Source organism: Oryctolagus cuniculus, chromosome 1, assembly GCF_051225735.1.
Source record: "Oryctolagus cuniculus isolate XC-2025 breed Fujian yellow rabbit chromosome 1, ASM5122573v1, whole genome shotgun sequence".
Lineage (NCBI taxonomy): Eukaryota > Metazoa > Chordata > Mammalia > Lagomorpha > Leporidae > Oryctolagus > Oryctolagus cuniculus.
In genome coordinates this window covers 114302899-114327207 of record NC_142867.1, presented here as the reverse complement: position 1 = coordinate 114327207, position 24309 = coordinate 114302899, and the positions used below count along the sequence as shown (strand labels likewise).

Genomic DNA, 24309 nt, shown 5'->3' with positions numbered 1-24309 from the left:
TTCTGTTTGGGGAAGCACTCATATTCAAATGCTTGTTTCCTGAGTTTGAATATTCGCTAAATTATTTCTTCTTCCTTTTCACTGTCTTCAATATAAACCCCATTCCCACTGCTTCCACCCTAAAAAGAAGTTTTGGAGAGAATTGCCTATTCAAATATCAACAAAACTTATATCATGGGGCCGGTGCTGTGGCATAGTGGGTAAAGCCACCACCTGTAGCGCCAGCAACCCATGTGGGTGCCAGTTCAAGTCCCTGCGGCTCCACTTCGATCCAGCTGTCTGCTCTGGCCTGGGAAAGCAGTGGAGGATGGCCCAGGTCCTTAGGCCCCTGCACCTCCGTGGAGAGGCCTGAAGGAGGCTCCTGGCTTCAGGTTGGCTCATCTCAGGTGATTGTCGCCATTTGCTGAGTGAACCTGCGGAAGGAAGATTTCTGTCTCTCTCTCTCTCTCTCTCTCTCTGTTTGTCTCTGCCATTCTGTAACTCTGACTTTCAAGTAAAATAAATCTTAAAACAAAAAAAAACTTATATCACTATTCTGAAAGTTGAAACAGGCAATAGTATGAAAAAATATACAGGAAAAACTCACTTTTATACATAGATAAAGCAATATTAAATGAAATATTGGAAAAGAAATTCACACATTAAAAATACATTCTGATTGGGCTGGGTTTATGTCATGAATTCATATATGGTTTAACATTAGAAATATGATTAATGTATAGTAATTTATTGCACTAAATAAGGAAAGTCATACATCCACAAACACAAGATAAAACTCAGCACCCATTTGTGATTTAAAATGTAAAAACAAATTAGCAATCTACAAATAGAAGCGTACTTCTTACATCTGCCAAAACCATTCCTTAGGCTTCATTTTTACAATCCATGTGAAAAGCTCAATAGGAAAGAGGCAGTTCTGATTTTATAACAGAGGTCCTAAGAGGACAGTAAAAACGAGTCAACAAAACAACACGTTTAAGAGTTAAAAGAAGAACAAAATTATTCATTTTAAAGTTCATACAATTTCCTAGCTGGAACAATAAAACAGATTCATCTGCAGAAAAAAATAGAATTAGTAAGAACATTGACTAAGAGGGTTGGATAGAGCATAAAGACAAAACTCAGCTGCATTCTCGTTTAAATCAAATAAAAAGTTACATGTAATTTTTAAAATGGCACTTAGAACACGCAATATAAGGTATGGTATTAATTAGCTTTGTGTTACTTTAACTAAAATACCTGAAATACCTGAGAAAAGCTGCTTATGAAGGAAGAAAGCTTATTTCAGTTCTTGATTTTGGAGGGTCATAGTTCAAATCTTAGGCAGCCCCAGTAGTCTGGCATTTGGTGAGGGTAATGGAGAGTGGAAGGTACGTAGACGAAGATCATATAGCGAGTTGGGAAGGACAAGGAACATGCTTACTGTCTACCCCCTCTGTGTGCCCTCTTCGTATAAAACAGCCATGATTCAAGTATGGGGCTTTCACCCTCCCAAACTCATCCAATCTAGACTCCTTCCAGTCCTCACCTTCAGACACCATAATTAGATTAGGTTCCATCCTGAGTATAGTGCCATAAGATTCTTGGGATCAAGCCCTTAAAGCCTGGGCCTTTGGAGGATACCCAAACTATCCAAACCATAACAGTACCAAGTAATTAATCTCACAGACAATACACAAAACCTTTAAGGATAAGATGATAAAATATTGTTGAAAAATATTAAAAACACCTAAACAGATAGAAAGATTACCATGTTCATGGATTAGAAGATTCAATATCTTATCTATGCTCATTGTTCTCAAATTAACCCATACAATCAAAGCAATTCAAACCAAATTCCTGATAGAATTTTTCATGGAACTTAAGTAGCCAAATTCTATAATGATATGAAAAAGCAAAGGGCCAAGGAAAGTCCAAAACACTGGAAAAGAATTGCTCCACAAGACTTCAATACTAACAGCACTGTGGACTTAGAAAGGAGATGGGCAAAGGAGAAAAAGGCTACAGAGCAAAGTTACGGTACAGCAAGCAGGTTGTTGTTTGGGATGCCCAAATCCAGTATCAGAGAGCCTGGAATCGAGTCCCACTTCTGCCTCCAGTCCAGCTTCCTGATAATGCTCATCTTGGGAAGGCACAGATATTGGTTCAAGTACTTGAGTCATCCACTAGGGACACCTGGAATGAGTTCTGGTCTCGTGGTTTTAGCCTGGCCCATCCCCAGCTGTTGCCAGCATTTGGGGAGTAAACCAGCAAATGGATCTCTCTCTCTCTCTCTGCCTCTCCTTCTCTCTCTGTAGCTCTGCCTCTCAAATAAATAAATAAGTATTTTTTAAAAAAATCAATCTCAAAGAAGCAAACTTAGAAACATTAAAATTTTTGGAATTAGGGGTGAGCATTTAACCTTGTGGTTAAGACACTTATCATCCCACATCAGAGAACCTGGGCCCAAGATCAAACTCCAGTTTCTCACACCCCAGTGGGAAGTGCCAATAACACAAGTAATTGGGTTCCTACCATCCACATGTGGGACCTGGATTCATTTCCCAGTTCTTGACTGTGACCCAGTCTAGCCCTGGCCATTGTGGGTGTCTGAGGAGTGGACTAGTAGATGGGAGTCCTCTCTCTCTCCCTCTCCCTCTCCCTCTCTGACTCTCAAATAAATAAGCAAAATCTTTTAAAGTTTGGGAGTAATTACAGAATTTATTTATGACTTTGAGATGAAGAAGGATTTCTTAAAGAATCAAAACATAAAAACCACATGTCTTGGTCTGTTTGTGCTCTACTACAAAATACCACAGATGGAGTAATTTATAAAGAACAGAAATTTGTTTCTTACAGTTCTGAAAGCTAAGATGGTCAAGATCAAAGCACCAGCTTGTGAAGACGCAGTCTTTCTGCCTACATGATGATGCCTTGAATTCTATGTTCTCTGCAGGTGAAGAATGCTCACATGGCAGAAGGTGGAAGGGAAAGGGGGTGAACTGTCTGTCAAGCTTTGGTATTAGGGCATCTAATTCCACTCATGGGGGTGTATCCCTCATGATTCAACCAGCTCCGAAGACCACACCTTTCCATACTGTTACCTTGGGAGTGAAGTTTCAACATGAATTTTAGAGGACAAAAACACTCAAACCATAGCACCATAAAAGAGAAAGTTGATATATTTAGCAACATTAAAATGAAAGTGGTCTGTGTACTGAAAGACATCATTAAAGGGACTTTGAGTTTGGGCAGGATAGAGAAATCAGCTCCTTAAAAATAGCTATCACAAGGGATGAAACTGTCAAAATCAACCATTCCAAGGCTCTGAAAATCAAAGGCCAACACCAAATTTGGAAGCATTTGTTCTGAAATTGTTAGAGCTTTGGGAAAGAACAGCAGGGGGTCTCTGGTCTGTTTGCCTGAAGCAGCTTTCATTCCTTGCCTCAGTTCCATTAGTAGAACTTTATTTTTGTCAGGGCTGAGCTAGCTGCAACATCAGGAGCTATGCTACCAAAAGGGACCAACTCAATGCATCATGGAGACTGGAATGACAAGCAACAACCCAGGGCTTTTCTAGCTAACAGTGGTGAAGTTTGGGGGCCAGCATCGTGGTGCAGCAGGTTAAGCATGACTCTGGCAGCTCTTAGCGGAGGGCCGATTTGAGTCCCGGCAGCTCCACTTCCAATCCAGCTCCCTGCTAATGCACCTGGGAAGGTAGTGAATGATAGTTCAGATACTTGGCCCCTGCCACTCACATGGGTGATCAGGATGGAGTTCCTAGTTCTTGGCTTCAGCCTGGAGCAGAACTGACTGGTGCAGCCATGTGGGGAGTGAGCAGTGGAGGGAAGGTCTCTCTCTCTCTACCCCCGCCCCCATTTCTCTGGCTCTCCCTATGTGTCAATCTGCCTTTAAAATAAATGAATAAATCTTTTCTTCAAAAAAGTGGTCGATTCTATATGAAATAAATGGGGTAAAACTCCAACCACCTGCTAGTCCAAGATTGCAACCCCATTTGTGATGATACACCAGCCATAATAAATTTAATGGGGAAGCTCTAGAAATACAAAAACTATAGGAGAGCTAAAATAACTTTCCATATGTACATTGGTGACTGGAAAATAGATGTATACTGGGGAGACCCAAGAAAGCTGAGGAAGGCTGAATGACCTTGAAGTTCACACACAGATCAATCAACTCAGAGTAAAAGCCTTATCAAAGTAAATGCAAACCCCACCCAAGTCATTGTCTGACCACTAAGCTGTGGAGACACTGGGGTGACCCTTAATAAGAAAGAACAAAAGTTAAAACTTGAGTAGATAGTGTCTAAACATCTTAGGGGAAACAGTTTCTCTACATCAACACCAGTGCTTCATATTGTTAACCCATTTTATTATAGCCATATTTTGGTGGACATTTAGTGTTATGACATTGTAGCCTTAATATACATTCCTTATTGACTAATGATGGTGGGCACTTTTCCATGTTCTTACTAGCCATTCATATTTCCCTATTTCTTCATTAGTAAAATGTCCATTCCAATCATTTGCCTATTTTAAAAAATGTGCATACTGCTGGTAGAAATGAAAAATGGTACAATCATTTTGAAAAGTAACTTGGTAGTTTCTTTAAAAGTTAGGCATAGAATTAGCACACTGCCCAGCAATTCTGCTCCATACCTCCACCCAAAAAGCATCAAAACATGTATAATTCCAAAAACATGCACATAAGTGCTCATAGCAACATTATTCTTAATAATTAAAAGCTAGAAAAAAAGCAAATGGCCATCAACTTGTGAGTAGATAAACAGAATGTGTTACAACCATGCCACCCTGTCATAAGGCACAAATTGTCTCATGGAACATCATGGAAGAACCGATAAAATACTATGCTGAATGAAAGAAAACAGACACAAAAGACTACATATTGTATGCCTGTTTATAAGGCATTTCTAGAAAAGGCAAAGCAGTCCAGTGGTTGGCTACAGATGGAAATAGGAGCAGAAATGGACTGAAAATAGGCAAGAGGGAGCCTCTAGTGATAATAACAATATCCTAAAATTGAATTGTGACAATGAGCGCTATCTCCATCTGTTGTATGATGCTATGACAGAATACCTGGGGCTGGGTAGTTTATAAAGACAAGGCATCTATTTCTAGCAGATTCCAAGATCAAGGTGTCAGCCTCTGATGAAGGCCTAGGTGCTGTGTCCTCCAAGATGGAAAAGCAAATGAGTCTGCAGGAAGCAGAGAGCATGCTTTTATAACAAAGCCACTCCTGTGATAACTAGCCCACTCCACAGTCAGGCATGAATCCATTCATAGGGGTGCAGCCCTCTGTGACCTAATCCCTGCTTAAAGGCCACACTTCCCAATTCCATCATGACAGCAAGCACATTTCAACAGGAGTTTTGGAGTAGGCATTCAAACAATGACAGTTGTCATTGTCACGTAAACTCGTAAAAAATACCAATCTGTTACTTACTATGAGGAGAATTTTGGTATGCAAATTATACCTCAATAAAGCTGATTTTGTTGTATTTTCTTTTAAAGCATCATTGAAAAAGTTAAAAGTCAAGTTACAGATTGGGAAAAGATACTTGGAATTTATTTAATCATGGGATTAAGATCCAGAATGCATATGTTTGTGAATAAAAACACACACTCTTAACAAGTCAATCAGAAATAGGGGAAGTGACAAATTTTAAAGAAGTTGAGGTGACAACAATTATGAACAAGGGGCTGGCATGGTGGTGCAGCGAGCTAAGCGGCTGTCTGCAATGCCAGGTTGCCATCTCAGAGCACCAATTCAAGTCCCAGCTGCTCACTTCTGATTCAACGTCTTGCTAATGTGCCTGGAAAAGCATCTGTTGGTTCACTCCCCAAATGACCACAACTGTCAGAGGTAAGCCAGGCTGAAGCCAGGAGGCAGAAATTCCGTTCAGGTCTTCTACATGAGTGGCAAGGATCCAACTACTTGGGCCATCTTCTGCTGCTTTCACAGATGCATTAGCAGGAAGTAAGGTTGGAAGAGGAGCGTCTGGGACTGCAGTCGGCACTCTAACAAGGGATGCTGGTGTTGCAAGGGGCAGCTTAATCCACTGCGCCACAATGCCAGGCCCAATAACAAGAATTCTTAAATACTTCTGAGGAAAGTATGCATGAATACAATCACTAGAGAACAATGTGGCAATATTTCACAACGTTGAAGATGTACACTCTTCAGGCCCCAGCCATGCCATTTCTACCCATGAAATTCTCACACCTACAATATCCATGGGAAAACAAATACAAAGGTTAGCTGATTCTGGAGTCAAAGACCTGACCAAACCACCTGTTCTCTGAGCTGACTTAAGAACAATTATTTAAATCTCTCTGTGTTTTAATTGCCCCACTATTGAAATGGGCATAACAATACCTGTCCACCTATGAATAAACAAACAAACATGTTTGTGAAAAAGGTAGCATGGCACATTATTCCCTGTCTCTGTGTACTAAACGAATGATCATTTCCTAAACTGGCTGAACGTAGTTCCTTGATTTTAATCAAGCCTGGAGCCTACAATGAAGGCAGTTGTGTCTCTCTGTTCCCCTTCATCTGGGGCTCTCCAAAATATCCACTAAGCCACCCTCCCCAAACACACAGTCCAAAAAAGTTTGAACCAGAAGCAAAAGTTATGTCATGGAAAGAGGGAGGAGGCAAGGTTCCCAAGACAACTACAAGCTTAGAAGCCATTTTGACAGCCTGTCTTCCACCTGGGTCTCAATGTGAGTTACATAGAACAGTATTTGGTTTAAGCTAAGCAAGTAGCATCTGTGGGGCAAAAACCTAAATGCAAGACTTTCAACTGGGGCCAGCACTGTGGCATAGCAGGTAAAGCCACCACCTGCAGCGCCGGCATCCTACATGGATGCCAGATCGAGTCCCGGTTGCTCCACTTCCCATCCAGCTCTCTGCTATGGCCTGGTAAGGCAGTGGAAGATGGCTCTAGTCCTTGGGGCCCTGCACCCATGTGAGAGACCTAGAAGAAGCTCCTGGCTTCAGATTGGTGCAGCTCCGGCCGTTATGGCCAACTGGGGAGTGAACTAGTGGATGGAAGCCCTCTCTCTCTCTCTCTGCTTCTCCTTCTCTGTCTGTAACTCTGACTTTCAAATAAATAAATAGATCTTTAAAAAAAAATGGCTTTAACTACAAAACTCCTCAGGACGTTGATCTGGGCAAAGTTTTTTTGGGATGACTCCAAAAGCACAGGCAATCAAAGAAAAAAACAATCAATGGGATTGTATCAAACTAAAGAGTTCCTGCTCAATGAAGAACACAACCAACAAGGTGTTTCTGTTTCCCACAGAATGAGAGAAAGATTTGTGAACTATTCAGGCAACGAGGCATTTAATATCCAGAACATATGCGCCCAGAGGATGGTAATGGCAGAGTTTGTGCCGAGGAACAAACACACAGCAAGCCAGGAAGCAGAGGGCTGCAGGGCCTGCCCCAAGCTTCTCCCAGCCCCGAGGACCTGTTATACTGTGGCCCACCTCTAATCACCTTGATTGGCTTGTTTCTGCCCTCTTGGTACTTTTAAATATGACTTTGGAGGTTTTTTGTTTGTTTGTTTGTTTTTTGACAGACAGAGTGGACAGTGAGAGAGAGAGAGACAGAGAGAAAGGTCTTCCTTTTTTGGTTGGTTCACCCCCCAGTGGCCACTGGAGCCAGCGCACTACTCTGATCCAAAGCCAGGAGCCAGGTGCTTCTCCTGGTCTCCCATATGGGTACAGGGCCCAAGCACTTGGGCCATCCTCCACTGCCCTCCCAGGCCACAGCAGAGAGCTGGACTGGAAGAGGGGCAACCGGGACAGAATCCGGCGCCCCAACTGGGACTAGAACCTGGTGTGCCAGCGCCGCAGGCGGAGGATTAGCCTATTGAGCCATGGCGCCGGCTAATATGAATTTGAGGGTCAAGTCTTGCTCCAGCCACACAGCAATTCTCAACAGGTATACAAAATAGCCAACAGGTATACAAAAAAATCGCTTAACATCGCTACTCATCAAAGAAATGCAAATCAAAGCCACAATGAAATATCATCTCATCCCAGTTACAATGGCTATTTTTAAAAAGGCAAAAACAACAATTGCTGGCCAGGATGTGGAGAAAAGCAAACTCTTCATACCCTACTGGTGGGTATACAACTATGGAAAGTGGTATGAATATTCCTCCAAAAAATAGAAATAGAACTACCATATCATCCAGTTGTGCCACTGGGGTATATATCCAAATGAAATGAAATCAATCTATTGAAGAAATATCTACACTCACATGCACAATGGAGCTTTATTGACAATAGATAAGAAGTGGAGTCAACCAAAGTGTCCATTGACCAATGAGTAGATAAAGAGAATATGCTATATATATACACATAACAGAATATTAATCAGTCACAGACAAGTATGGAATCCTGTCATTTACAGCGGTATAGATGAAATTGGAGGACATGATGTTAAATGAAATAAGTTAGGCACAGAAAAGCAAATACCCCATGTACTTACTTATACATAGAAGCTAAGAAGTTGATCTCCCAGAAGTGGAGAGTAAATTGGAGACTGGGATGAGGGTGAGGGAGAGGACGGCTAACCGGTACAGAGCTGCAGTTGCATTGGAGGAATAACTTCTGAAGTTCTAGGGCACAGTATGATCACTATGATTGACATTAATTAATTGTATACTTCAAAATAGCTAGTAAAGAGAAGTTTGAATATCCCCAACATAAAGCAATGGTAAATTTCTGAGGTGATAGATGAACCACTTAGCCTAATTTGATAATTACACCTTGTATGCATATATTGAACTGCCCCACCAGATCCCATAAATGTACAATTACCATGTGTCAAAAATTTAAAAATAAACAGATGGGCACTCGGTGCCATGGTTTGGGATGCCCACATCCCCTACTAGAGTGCCTGAACACAGTAGTGCCCGTGTTCAGGAAGCTCTGATCCAGCTTCCTGCTTATGCACACCCTGGGAAGCAGCAGGTGATGGTTCAAGTACTTGGATCCCTTCCTTCCACCTGGAGACCTGGGTGGAATTCCAGGGTTCTTGACTACAGCCTGGCCTAGCTTTAGTTATTGTGGGCATTGGGGAAATGAACCAATGGATGGAAGATCTGTGTGTGTGTGAGTGTGTGTGTGTGTGTCTCCCCATTTCTCTTTCCTCCTTCAAATAAAAACAAATAAATAATAGATTTTCTTAAAAATGAATAAAGCAGCATCTGTGTTATATTGAAATGGGCCTCTGTAGCTTTAAAGGGTAAATGTGTATTTATATGTGCAGAAGAACACACTGATTCTGGATCCTTAGAAATGTAAAGATCATCAGGGCCAGCGCTGTGGCATGGTAGGCTAAGCTTCCACCTGCAGCGCCGGCATCCCGTAAAGGGCACTGCTTCGTGTCCCAGCTGCTCCTCTTCTGATCCAGTTCTCTCCTAATGGCTTGGGAAAGCAATAGAAGATGACCCAAGTGCTTGGGCCCCTGCATGCATGTAAGAGACCCAGAAGAAGCTCCTGGCTCCTGGCTTCAGACTGGCCCAACACCGGCTGTTGTGGTCATTTAAGGAATGAACCAACAGTGGAAGACCTTTCTCTGTCTCTGTGACTCTGCTTCTCATATAAATAAATAAAATCTTAAAAAAATTAAAGATCATCTTGTTTTGTTTTTCTAGCAAAATAGACCATTATGTTATGGAGGTCCAAGTAAATATGTTGACTCTTATTTAATCTCACAAGGACACTCATGGCAAAGGAGGTTAAGTGTGATTGGATTTGAAGGTATGACAGAACACGCTCCCACTAAAAGCGAATGGAAGGGTAGAAGCCAGGAGGGTCAGAGTGAGCCCTAACTGAAAGGCGTGCTCTATGCAGGCATTCCAGACCCAGATCAGAGTCAGGCTCCATGCAAAGAAAGCAGTTTTGTGTAAAACGGACACACTGGATGGGAAAAAAAAAAAATTCCCCAGCTCTAAATCCACTTGGTCACTAACTTGCTGTGCAACCCGAGAAAGCCGCTCCATAGCTCTAGACGTCATCGTGGACTTAATTATCTGTCCACTCTGCACTCTGTCGTGCAATTCTGGGGCTCATCACCAACTCACAAACAATAGCTGTACAAGTTGCATTCTCATGAGATTATCAAGACCCCTGAGAACACCCAGAGTTGTCCTGGGCTTAGGAGAAGGGACTGGGAAAATGTGAATGAAAGACAGGAATCAAGAGAAGAAGGAAGAAACACATAAAAAGAAAGCATTGAATCAAAGCAGTTTCTTGTGTGTGAAATCAGAAGAATAGCTCCACAAGTTCATGGACGTATAAGGTGGGAGAGTGCACACTAGCAAGGACTCTTGGGCAAGCGTGTGTGACTATGAATCAGTTCCTTCTCTTCATCTCCATCTTCTTCTCTGTGAAATGAGACGCTGAGGCCAGATTTCCAGGCAAAATAATATTTTGATTTCCAGGCAAAATAACTAGATGAATCTCAGTTTAAGGGGAAACAGTACATAATGTATATATAAGCCTTGAGGGACTTGGGAGGAGCCGAGGCACGACTCGGAGTGGGTAGGGTTTCTATCTCAGAGCCTCCAGAGAGCGGGCCCCTCCCTGTCAGACTTCCCAGACAGCGCTGGCGTCGCCAGAGTGCTGCTGGGAATTTCTCTACGCAGCCCTGTTCCTAAATCAAGTCCCAGGAGATTGGGGGATGGAGGAGGGTGCCAGTTTAAAGCAGGTCTGATATGATCCAGGACCTGATAGAATTTCAGCTGCCTGCTTTCTGGCAATTTGCAGAGAAATTAAAGAGATTCTTGCAGAGGTTAAATGGCTCAAGTCCTAGGGAGGGGACGCGGTTGCTCAGAAAGAAACACAAAGACTAGATTCATCTTGTTCAAGAATTATAAATAGAACAGTCAGATTAGATTCAGCAGAGGAATGGGGGCACCATGAGGGAGCCAAGTTCTCGCCGAATAAAGAGGCAAGGCTCCAAAGACTCCCAAAGCCCCGACACAAACATAGCAGGCTTTCAAAAGCGGCGAAAGGAAAGATGGGAAAAAAAGCAAACTTCCAGAAGTGGGTCTTTTCTTTTAACCTACAACTCCTTTCAGGCAAGAAGGCAAAACCCTGAGTTCCTGAAAGAGAGGTTAAAAGTAAATTATCACCCCATAAGGAGTCATTCACTGGAAAAGGAATGAAAATAGTTTACTGCTCTATGGAAAATGAAAGCCGCTTCCAACCTTTAGGTTAAACACTTGGCAAAGGGAAGCTGGCCTCCCTGTGCGTCGGTCTTGGAGATGTTTATCCAGCGGACGGAGATACGGAGATGGGCCCGGTTTCCAGGTTTGTTTCTTGTTCCACATAAGGTTTCCATCAGAGACAGCCTGCAAACCGGCGCAAGTCGGGAGGCCACAGCAGTAGAGGCCCTGCTCTGCCGAAACCACAACTCTGCTTGCTAAGAACAAAGCAATGGTGAAGAGAGCGAGCCGCGGGCAGCTCTGGGGGCCGCTGGAAGGTTCGCTGGCTCCTGGCTGGAGGCTGCTTCCAGCCTTCCACACCATATGGTCTTAGGCAAGTCCCTCCACCTCTCTGGGCTACAGCTTCCCCGTCTGTTCCACAGGGAGTCTGGCTTCCACCTACACCTCAAGGTTCTTGTAAGGAAGTGATGTAAAATGCACACGCTACAGAAATGTCATCGGGAGTCTAGGCAGAAATAGCTTCCTTCAAGGGGACTCTAAATGTTTGCTACATAACCAGGGAAAGGGAGGCTGCTCGGTCGCATTCTGTCTTTCCTGTTCTCTGCAGGAGGACATTAAACACGTTCAGTCTTCGCTGTTCAAGAGGAAGTCCACAGAGGTAGAGAAACATAGGGATGAACAGCGTGGGTTCTAGATTAACAGAGGCTGGGGTCTGAGCCCCTGAGGACTCACTGATTAGAGTATAACATGGAAAAGCTTTCTCACTATCTGTACCTCAGTTAACTTCGCTGTAAAATGGGAACCATGGGGGGCCCCACGAGTTTGCTGTGACTAATACAAATGGATACATACGCAAACCACAGCATGTGCTCAGCACGGCTGCTGTGGTCACAAACTCACACTCTCTGGATCTCCTCGGACAAGTACCTCTTGATTTACCCATGTACTTTGAGCTGCAATTTGTCTCCTTGCGTTTTCTTTTACTAAGATACCTATGGGTTGTTTTTCTAATGATAAATGTAATGCATGGATCTACTTCTGCTTCCAGGAAGAAGAGTCAACATAACTTTCCCTAGTCTGTCTACTAAGTGTAAGGATCTCAGATTCCAAATAACAGCATTGAGCTCCCTGTATCTTGTTTTTGCTTCATCTATACAACACTTGGAGCGTAAGAAGCCAGCAACCTGGAGAAGTCAGTGGGCACAGATTAAAAGTAGCCTCAACAAATCTCTCTTACAGGACCACAAAAGCAGTATCCTAGCAAGCTGAAAACCTAGATGATAACCATTCTGTTTCCACTCAAAAACACAGAAAACACTGGGTCCCTGCCCCACCCACGCCAGCAAAGGCAAAGGAGGAGCCTACATTTCTACGCTGGCCAAGCTGTAATGAGCAACCACAAAATTCCCAGCAGGTGGGGTCAGAGGAGGCCAGGTAAGCAGCTTGAACTTCATAGTTGCAGTAGCCACCCTGTTCCCACAGTGTCAGTGGTGACCCCATGCCGAAACCAGATTTCCACTCCCACCCAGCCAGCTGTGAGGCACTGCTCCCTCTCCTCACTGGGTAATACCAGAGAGGACCAGAGGAATACCAGAACTTTCCCCGGCACCCAACTTCACCAAGAACACCTCTACCTCACGGTGTCAGTGCCGGCGCATGGGGAGCAGCGGCAAGGGGCTCGCACCCCTCGCAGCCTGGGAAGCACCTGTGGCGCTCTGGGACGAGCCAACATCCCATCCACACCCAGCCGTCACGAGAAGCCCCCCTTGCTGTCAACGGAAGCTCAGAGAAGAACCAGGCCAGCTTCCTCCGCCAGGCAGGATAAAAAGAGGTCCCCTGTGCCCCCTATTAGAGAAGTGGCAGAAGAAGCCAGCTAAAACAGAATGTTTAAATAATATCAGTATACCATAACATAACACAAGAATTATACAGGTTTCAATAGAAAATGTGTCTTCATGATAGACCCAGAAGGATTTCAAACTGAATGAAGAAAAAAGCAGTCAGTGTCAACACCAACATCAAAATGATAGAAATGTTAGCATTATATGACAAGGATTTAAAGGAGCCATGATAAAAATGCTTCAACAAACAACTACAAACATAATTTAAATGAATGAAGAAAGCCTCAGCAAAGAATAGAAGACATATAAAAGAACCAAAAGGAAATTTCAGGGCTGAAAATGAAATAATTAAAATAAAAACTCTTTTTTCCCTACAGATTTATTTATTTGTCTGAAAGGCAGAGTTACAGAGAGGGAGAGAGAGAGAGAGAGAGAGAGAGAGAGAGAGAGGGCTTCCATCCTCTTGTTCACTCCCCAAATGGCCACAGTGACTGGAGCTGGGTTGATCTGAAACCAGGACACAGGAGCTTCTTCCAGGTCTCCCATGAAGGTGCAGGGGCCCAAGGATTTGGGGCCGTCTTCCACTGCTTTCCCAGGTTACAGTAGAGAGCTGGATCGGAAGTGGAGCATTCAGGACTAGAACCCATGCCCTTATGGGATACTGGCACTGTAGGTGGCGGCTTTACCCGCTATGCCACAGCACCGGCACCAAAATAAAAACTCCTGGGGCTGGCACTGTGGTGTAGTAGGCTAAGCCTCCGCCTGTGGTGCTGGCATCCCATTTGATACCAGTCTGTATCACCCAGACTGAGATGTTCATCACAAAAGCAAGTTAACAACCACTTAAGCACCATGTCTGACTACATGTGCATGCACTGTCACTTTCCTGCCCTACCTCATCACTCACCTTGGACAACACAGAACTGGCATGCTATGTCCTTGAGGGTCACCTTGGTGCTGCCACTTAGTAATGTTCTTGTGGTATATTCCAGATATAGAGCGTTTGGTTGAAAAATATGTCGGGTGTTCAACAAATTCATGGAACATACATGCTGCAAAAAAATATTGCACCAAAATAAGCTTGTCTTTTAATTCTATTTTTTGATGAACTTTTTGAAGTACCTTTGGACTATAGACAAGAACTACAGCTTCGCCTCACTTATATGATTTCACTGCTTCCAAAAAAAAAAAAGGCAGAATTTTTGTCTTTTCCACATTTAGATGAGGAATATTTGAGGAAATTGATACAATTTTTGAGGAAGGAGGCTTGGTGATTCTGATGTGGAGCAAAAATGGCATCAGAACATTCTAGAAGGGATTTCTAAAGTACAATAATTTACCTAGAGAGAAGATAAAGTATAAGGTCACTTCTATTGAAATCATTCATGCTCAGAAAGATTTTTCAAACTTTGGATGTATATGCCTGAGCATTAAATGGTAGCTATGCCTGAATGGTTGAGGCAGACATGATTTTTTAAAAAAAATTTATTTAAGCGATACAAGTTTCATGCATTTCATATATACAGATCTAGAAACACAATGATACATCTCACCCTACCCTCCCTCCCACCCAAGCTCCAACCCTTCTGCCTCCTCCCTCCCCCATTCCCACTCTTAATTTTTACAAATGTCTATTTTCAGTTTACTTCATGATTGGAGGTACACGTGATTCTTCATGAATTTTTTCTAGGAAGCTGGATCTGGTTGGTTGTGGGTGCTCTTTATGCTCTTAAATGTCTTTCATCTGAGCATATCGTGTTCTCTTTCATCCCCGAAGGACCTTTTCACTGGGTATAGAATTTTGACATAGCAATTCTTTCCTTTCAGCATTTGAAAATGTGCCACTTCCTCCTAGTCTCTGGTTTCTGGTAAGAAGTATACTGCCATTCAAATAGTATTTCTTCTATTGATGCAATGTCATTTCAGTCTCACTGCTTTTCAAGATTTTTTTCTCTTTTTTTTTTTTTCAATTTGACTATGATATGTCTTTGATTTTATTTGGATTTTCCCTATCTGGATTTTTTTTTTTAGCTTCTTGACTCTTTCAGCTTCTTGAATTTGTTTCTTGACAAACTTGGAGAATTTTAGCCATGACTTCAAAAAAAAATTTTTATACTTATCTGAAGGGGGGGGGGGTGTGGGGGGAGAGAGAGAGAGAGAGAGAGAGAGAGAGAGAGAAAGAGGTTGATCTCATCTGATGGGTATAATGCCTCAAATGCCTATAATAGCTGCGGTTAGGCCAAGCTGAAGCCAGGAGCTAGGAGCTCAATCAGTCTTACACACATGGGTGGCAGGGCCCCAGCCACTTGAGCTGTCAGCTGCTGCCTCCCAGGGGGTTCAGCAGTAGGAAGTTGGAACCAGGAACTCCAGTACGGGACATGGTCACCCCCAGTGGTGTCTTAACCACCGTGTCATATACCTCCCAAACATTATTTCTTTGAGTACATTTTAAGCTCCACTCTGTTTTTCCTCTCTTTCTAGGACTGAGATGCTAGAAATATTACCTTTATACTGTCTCACAAGTTCCTGTAGCTCTGTTTGGTTTCTCTCCATCTCTTTTCTCCATGCTCAGATTGGGTAATTTCTATTCTGTCTTCCAGTTCACTCTTTTCTTCCCTCTGCTTCCTCTATTCTCTTGAACTCATCCACTAAGTTTTTATTACTTGTTTATTTCTAATAACAATTTTTCATTGTGATAAAATACATATAACATTTTATCACAATGAAAATAAGCCAGTCCCAAAAAGACAAATATCATATGTTTTCTCTGATATGTGGCAGTTAATATAGAATGCAAAAAAATATAGTATTGAAACAAGCATCCTAAGATAGGATTGTAGTTTTTAGCCCTTGTTTATGCACCAGTGCAATGGTTTTCTTCACACATTTTACTTGTTGAGTATTATGGTTAGTGGTGAAGTAAGCCTATGATATAGAGTGGATTGAAATTATGCTTTTGCAAAAATTAAAAAAAAATGTGAAAGGAAGGAAGGAGGAGCATTGTGGGAGAGAGGGGGGAAGGAGGTAAAAATACATATATAACATAAAATGGCCATTTTGGTCCTTTAAGTGTACAGTTCAATGATAATATATATGTGTGTATATATATATATATTTATGCCATTGTGAAACCATTGTCACCATCCATCTCTAGAACTCTTTTGACCTTGTGAAACTAAAACTATATAGCCACTAGATAAGAGCCACTCATTCTCCCCTCCCCCAATCCAGACAACCCATCATTCTATTTTCTGTCTGAAAGAATTTTCCTACTTGAGGTGCTTCACAAAAGCTCAGTCACAAAGCACTTGGCTTTTTTTTGTGCCTTTCACTTAGCATAAGATACTCCAAGTTCATCCATATTTTAACATATATTGTAATTCCCTTCCTTTTAAAAACAGATAATTATTCATTGTATGTATTTGTTCAACGGTCAGTGGATACTTGGATTGAGTATTATAGCTTTTGTGAATAATGCTGCTGTGAGCTCAGGTGTAAAAATCTCTCCGACATCCTGTTTTCATTTTTTTTTTTTTGTTCTATATACCCAAAAGTGGAATTGCTGAATCATATGGTAACAGAATTTTTAATGTTTTAAGGACTCTCTGTGTTGTTTTGTAATGGCTGCACCCATCTATATTCACACCAACAGTGTGCAAGCATTTCCTCTTCTCCATATCCTCAACAGCACTTATTTTATGTTGTTTGTGAACGACAGTCATCCTATTGGATGTGAAGTGGTATATCATTGTAATTTTGATTTGCATATCCCCAAGGATTAGCAATGTTGAATATCTTTTCTTGTGTTTACTGGACATTTGTATATCTTTGGAGCAAAGTCCACTCAATTCTTTTACCCATTTTTGAATTAGGTTTTGTTGTCATTGAATTTTAGGAGTTCTCCATATATTCTGGATATTAATCTATTATCATATTTATGATTTCAATTTATTCTTCTCATTCTATGGGTTGCTGTTTATTGTTAATAGTGTCTTTGATGCACAAAAGTTTTTAATTTTCATGAAATCTAATTTGTCTGTTTTTATTTTATTTCATGTGCCTCTAGTGTTATATCCAGGAAACTATTACCAAACCCAATGTTGGAAAGCCTTTGTCCTATGTTTTCTTCTAAGTTTTACAGTTTTAGCTTTTACATTTAGGCTTTGATAAATTTTGAGTTAATTTTTGTGTTGAATGTTAGGCAATGTACAACTTTATTCTTTTACATTTTTTATCTAGTTTTTCCAGCACTTTTGTTGAAAACCATCTTTCCTCACATTGGGTGGCATTAGCAATTCTGAACATCATTTGGTCAAATATATGTGGGTTTATTTCTGGGTTCTACAGTCTTTTCTATTGGCCTAAATATACATCTTTAGTCCTATGAATATTATTGCTTGAAATAAATCTTTATGCTTGTATCAAACTATTTTGATTATCTGTAGTTTGAGAGAAGTTTTTAAATCAAAATGTGTAAGTCTTCTACCATTGCTCTATTTTTCTTTTTTTTTTTAATTTTTATTTATTTGACAGGTAAAGTCATAGACAGTGAGAGAGACAGAAAGAAAGGTCTTCCTTCTGTTGGTTCACTCCCCAAATGGCCACTACGGCCTGCACTGCGCCAATCCGAAGCCAGGAGCCAGGTGATTCTTCCTGGTCTCTTGGGCCATCCTCCACTGCCCTCCTGGGCCACAGCAGAGAGCTGGACTGGAAGAGGAGCAATCGGTACTAGAACCCAGCACCCATATGGGATCCGGCGCCACAGGCAGAGGATTAACCAAGTGAGCCATGGCGCAGGCCTCCACTGCTCTCTTTTTCAAGATTGTTTTGGCTGTTTGGGGTCACTTGAGATTCCATATGAATTTTAAGAAGAATTTTTCTATTACTGGTACAACATTGTTGAAATTTTTCAAGATTGTTTTGGCTTTTTGGGGTCACTTGAGATTCCATATGAATTTTAAGAAGAATTTTTCTTTTTTTTTAATTTTTTATTTAGTAAATATAAATTTTCAAAGTACAGTTAATGGTTTGCAATGGAGAATTTTTCTATTACTGGTACAACATTGTTGAAATTTTTATAGGAATTTATAGATCATTTTGGATAATATTGACATCTTAACTATAATATGTCTTCTAATCATTGAAAATAGTATCTTTTTTCACTTATGTCTTCTTCAAATTCTTTCAGCCATGTTTTATACTTTCCATTGTGTAATCCATTCATCTCCATGGCTAAGGTAATTCCTAAATATTTTATTCTTCTGGTGCTATTACAAATGTTTTTCTTAATTTCCTTTTCAGATGACTTGTTGTTAATGTATATAAATGCACAGAGTTTTGTGTGTTGGCTTTATATTCTGCTATTTTGCTGAATATGTTTATTAGTTCTAACATTTGTGTGTGGATGTGTGTGTTTGTGTGTGGTTGAAATTTTTAGGATTTTCTCCAAATAAGATCGTATCATCTGCAAACAGATCATTTTACTTCTTATTTTTCAATCTGAATGACTTTTATTTCATTTTCTTGACTAATTATCTAGAACTTCCAGTACTTTATTGAATAAAATTGGCAAAAGTGGGTGTTTTTGTCTTGTTCTTGATCTTAGGGGAAAATCTCTTAGCTTTTCTGTTAGGCGTAATGTTCACTGTAGGTTTTTCATAAACAGCTTTTCTTATGTTGAAATAGTTTTCTGTTAGTACTAGTTTGTTTTGATTGTAAATCAGATACTGAATTTTGTAAAATTATGTTATTCATTATTTTAAATGGTTATATGATTTTTAAAACATTTCTCCCTTCATTCTGTTAATATGTTTTATTACAATGATCAGTTTTCATAGCTTGAATTATTCTTCATTCCAGGAATAAATCCTACTTGGTCATGGTGCATAATCCTTTTAATAACCTGCTAAATTTAGTTCACATTTTGTTGAGGATTTTTGTTTCAGTGTTGGTTAGGGATATTGGTCTGTAATATTCTGTTGTTTGTAGCTCTTTGTCTAGCTCTGGTATCTGGGCGATACCACCATTCAAGAATGAGCTGGGGCCGGCGCCGTGGCTCACTAGGCTAATCCTCCGCTTAGCGGCGCCGGCACACCGGGTTCTAGTCCCAGTTCGGGTGCCGGATTCTGTCTCGGTTGCCCCTCTTCCAAGCCAGCTCTCTGCTGTGGCCAGGGAGTGCAGTGGAGGATGGCCCAGGTGCTTGGGCCCTGCACCCCATGGGAGACCAGGAAAAGCACCTGGCTCCTGGCTCCTGCCATCGGATCAGCGCGGTGTGCTAGCCGCAGCGCGCCGGCCGCGGCGGCCATTGGAGGGTGAACCAACGGCAAAGGAAGACCTTTCTCTCTGTCTCTCTCTCTCACTGTCCACTCTGCCTGTCAAAAAAATAAATAAATAAATAAATAAATAAATAAAGAATGAGCTGGACAGCATTCATTTCTCTCCAGTTATGTGGAACTATTTGAGAAGGGTTGGTGTCAGTTTTTCCTTTAGTGTTTGGTAGAACTCACTGATGAAGTCATGAGGCCCAGTATTTTTCTTTGTTGAGAGGTTTTTGATTATCGATTCAATCATTTTACTAGATATAGTTCTAATCTGTATTTCAATTTCCTCATAAATTAGTCCTTGTACATTTTGTGTTTCTCAGAATTTCTCCATTTTGTCTAGACTACTTAATTTGAAGGCACAAACTGTTTATGGGACTCTCATAATATTTTTCTCATATTGATAACAATGTGCCCACTAAAATTTCTGATTTTAGTGATTTGAATCTCCTGTTTTTAATTCAATATAGCTAAAGCTTTGTCACTTTTGTTTATAATTTTAAGGGACTAACTTTTGGCTTTGTTAATTTTCTCTATTTTTCTATTCTCTATTTCATTTATCTTGAATCCTGAGTATTTATTTCTTCTAGTTCTAGGTTTAAGTTGTTCTTCTTAGGTTGTTGATTTGAGATCTTTCTGCCCTTTTAATGTAAATGCTTACATAAATATAAATTTCCCTATAAAGTTTCGGTGTATTGTGTTTTCATTTTCATTTACTCCAAGAGATTTTCTAAGTGATTTATTCTTTTATCCACTTGTTTAAGAGTGTGTGGTTTAGGGGCAGGCGCTGTGGCGCAGCAGGTTAATGCCCTGGCCTGAAGCGCTGGCATCCTTTATGGGCACCGGTTCGAGTCCCTGCTGCTCCACTTCCGATCCAGCTCTCTGCTGTGGCCTGGGAAAGCAGTAGAAGATGGCCCAAGTCCTTGGGCCCCTGCACCCGTGTGGGAGACCCAGAAGAAGCTCCTGGCTCCTGGCTTCGGATTGGCGCAGCTCCGGCCATCTGGGGAGTGAACCAGTGGATGGATGACCTCTCTCTCTCTCTGTGTCTCTACCTCTCTCTGTAACTCTTTCAAATAAATCTTTTTTTAAAAACAAAAAGAATGTATGGTTTAATTGCCACAAATCTGAATTTTCCAGTTCTTCTTCTATTATTGATTTTTAATTTCATCTTATTGTATTCAAAGAAAATGCTTTGCAATCTCTTTCTTTAAAATTTATTGACACTGAATTTTTTGCCTATGATTCTATTCCATAGGGCAATTAATTCTTTCCCTGCATATACAACAACTTCTGTATCGATTTACTGTGTAGACCTACAGGTATACTGCTTATGTATAATGATCTCCCAAGAAGATTATCTAACTCTCAGAATACAGTATTCTGGGACAAGTTCAACTCTTACTAGCCAGGCTTTTTCCTCTGAGAAATCAGGTCTTAACCTGCAGAGTCAGTTTAACCTGGAAAATGTTACTGTTTTCAATATCAATGAACAGAAAAGCACCCTGGATCAAAAGCACTCAGAGGATAGAGAAGAGGGAACGGATATAGAAGGTGAAATGGGAGATGGTGAAGCTCCAACCACTTGCTCCATTCTAATTGATTACAACCTGAATCAAAGATTCTGGTCACCTCAGGATTCCATCAGGAACCCTGGGCAATGCTGTGAAAAGATTTCATGGAAAATTTTTCTTAAGTGTTCTGAAGAAATTTTAGCAATTTTTAGAAGTTATAAATGAGATGATATTCAGGCCTCAAGGAAAAAGATGGAAGAATTGAAAACAGGAAGAGAACATGTGTATTTTCCAAAATTTTTAACCTGTGAAAAGTTGATGGATTTACCACTGAGTGACGGTAACTTTTGTTGACACATCCTGATACAGTATCTCATTTTATTCCAATATCTCCAGGGGCATGGCAGATTCAGAAGTTCAAACTATGTTTTAACTGAGGAGCAATCACTCTGGGTTGAAGATACTACAAAACCGGGCTATCAACTACTATCTGAAAACTCCCTGGTGGATGACGGAAGATTTTCAAAGATGGTAGAACATATATCAAACACTGAAGAATAAAACTGGAACTCATGGAAAAACTAAGGCTGCCCAAGATTTGTGAAAGCAAGAACATCGAAAACCAAGCCCACAAAAGCAGTATGGATGAGAACAACTCCAGGGGACTTCCTAGCAAGAGGACCCAACAAAAAAATTCTTACGGGAAGTGAGGCGTTAACAAGGCTTTGGAATCGCTGTCCTGATCATATGGAAGCCTGTAAATCTGAGACAAGAGAATACACGCCGACTTTGGAGGAATCCTTGGAAAAAGTTACTAAACAGGCAGACCCTGAAAACGTGGTTGAAAATGAGGACAAGGCTGTGGACCATTCAAATTACAGTTGAAAAGCCTGAGACGGTCAGCAAGGAAAAGCCCTCGCTTCTTCCAGGCAACCAGCAGTTTAAAAGCTCACCAGAATATCTCGAAAACATGGCAATCAAGGAATTGCCACCTCCTTCTGAAGAAATAAAAAGAGGTGAAGACGAAGGCCAGGAAGATAATGATGCTTTACTGAAGGAAAACCAAAGTCCTGACGTTTAGTGAGACAAACCTGTAACAGGGGAACAAACAGGGACATTCGCCAACCAGCTGGGTGAACCGCGGAAGATTCTAGCTCCCCACTTGGAAATGAAAGACTCAAGAATTAGACAGATTGGGTGTGACAGTGACGATGTGAAGAGGAGAGCGAGGCAGCAGCTCCTAGCTGCCTGGCAAGATCAAGATGGGGTGCATGCAACACCTGATTAATGCTCTGAGCAAGTCTGGACCGTGACCTTGCAGAAAGTCTAATGACAATGAGACAAAGAGGTAGCTTCTTTCTTTTTTCTCTTTTTGTTAAAATTGGGATAAGATTTTGTTACCAAGCAGCATTTGATGAGGTCCACTGGTTTTGGTAACCAATAAACATTTTTGTAACAGTAAAAAAAAAAAAATTACCTCCAGGTCTCCAGCTGTGAAGTGGGCACTTTGTATCTGTCTCGGGCTCATGGAGGTCTTACAAAGTGTACTGATGTCTACAGCATCTCAACATCTTTATACGTTGGAAAGACACAAAGACAGATCTTCCACTTACTGGTTCATTCCCCAGATGACTTAAACAGCCAGGGCTGGGGCAGGCAGAAGCCAGGAGCCCAGAACTCCTTCTGGTTTGCTCACATTGGTGGCAAAGACCCAACTACTTAAAGCCATCGCCTGCTACCTCCCAGGATGCCCAAAGGCAGCTAGCTAGAAACAGGGGTGGAGCTGACACTTGAACCCAACCACTCCAATATGAAACATAGGCATCCAGAGCGACAAATCCACTGCCGCACCAAACATCCACTCTCCCTCAACACCTTTTAAAGACACCTGCATGGATAAGTAAGAAACAGTGTCAAGTTTATTAATCACCCAGATCCTTCTCAGAGTCTCTGTGAATAAAAGCAGACAAATGGCTGGTGACGTGAGGATTTAGGTTACAACAATCCTGTTAGCAAAGAGTTCACAGGAAGCTGATGCTCGCATGGAGCACCAATGACATGAGTACATTTGATCAAATGGTTCTAATGCTCTGAGGATCAACTTCCTAATGGTGTATTTTTCATCACCTATACAACTCCTCTCTGATCCCACAATTCTACTCGTAGGTGCTCACCCAAAATAAATGAAAACCCGTTTCTCAAAAAGACGTACATGAATGTATTTATAGCAGGCTTATTCATAAAACCTGGAGACAACCCAAATGTTAATTAATAGGTAAATGGATAAACAGATTGTGGCATAGTCATAAAATAGAATACTGTTTAGAGATAAAAAAGCAACAAACTACTACTGAATACAAATCATGACGGTGGATCTTGAAAACATTATGTGGAGCAAAATAATGCAGACACAAAAGAGCACACATTGTACAATTCCTTTTATTTGAATTCTGGAGCAGACAAAATGAGCGTGATGTGAGAAAAGTCAGAAGAGTGGTTATGTCTGGCAGGCGATGGAGAGGAGCTTACAGTTGGTGTGAAAGTGAAATAATGGAAAGAGTAGTGATGCTGCTTTCTGGGGTAATGGAAATGCTTCATAGCTTCTTTTGGACGACAGTTTCACAGGTGTATACAACTATTGAGCTCAACACACTCAACACTGAAGATCAGTGTGTCCATGTAGGAGGGAGTTTTAAAAACTTGTGGAAGGGGAATTCAAAGGTAAGGTTAGGGGTGGGCATTGGGTATTTGATCTGGCAGCCAAGACACCACCTGGGATGCTCACATTCCTTATCAGGGTACCGAGGTTCAAGTCCCAGCTCCTCTCCCAATTCCAGCGTCCAGGTAATGTGCAGTCTGGGAGGCAGCAGGTGCCAGCCACCTGGGAGGCTCAGACCTGGTTTCAGCCTGGCTCAGCACTAACGGTTGCAGGCTTTTGAGGGCGTGAACCAGAGCATGGGGGCACTGTCTGCCTCTCTCCCTCTCTGTCTTTCTGCTTTTCAAATAAATCAAATGAATACATTCTTTAAAATAACAAAAAGGTAAGTTTGTTTAGGTAAAAAAATTTGAAATCCATGCATAATTTTCCATCATTTGCATTTCCCATGCATTTTGAAGACCCTCTATATAAACCACACTTTAATAAAAAGATTTTTAAAGTTATAGGACTCAGCTCTACTCAAGGCTGGGAAACTACCCCTACTGAATGCATTTTGATTGGGAAACAAAATAAAGTTTTGTTTTGCTTGCATCCTTCTGTTGTGTTTGTTGAAGATATGGGGTAAATGCCTGCCTACTTTGTCCAAGAAAGGTGGAAGGCAAGGAAGAAGAGGATATCTGACACTTTCCCCGCCCTTTCCTGTATTAATGCACTTCCTTCCTTCCCCCCCAACCCCATTGCTATATCCGTGGAGAATTTCTACGGCGAC

General features: G+C 41.4%; 1 pseudogene; it reads left to right on the top strand.

The window, feature by feature from the left end:
* LOC100338874 (THO complex subunit 1-like) overlaps positions 1-22194 on the top strand; it is a 55990-nt pseudogene extending 33796 nt beyond the window's left edge.
* The last annotated feature ends 2115 nt before the right edge of the window (positions 22195-24309 follow it).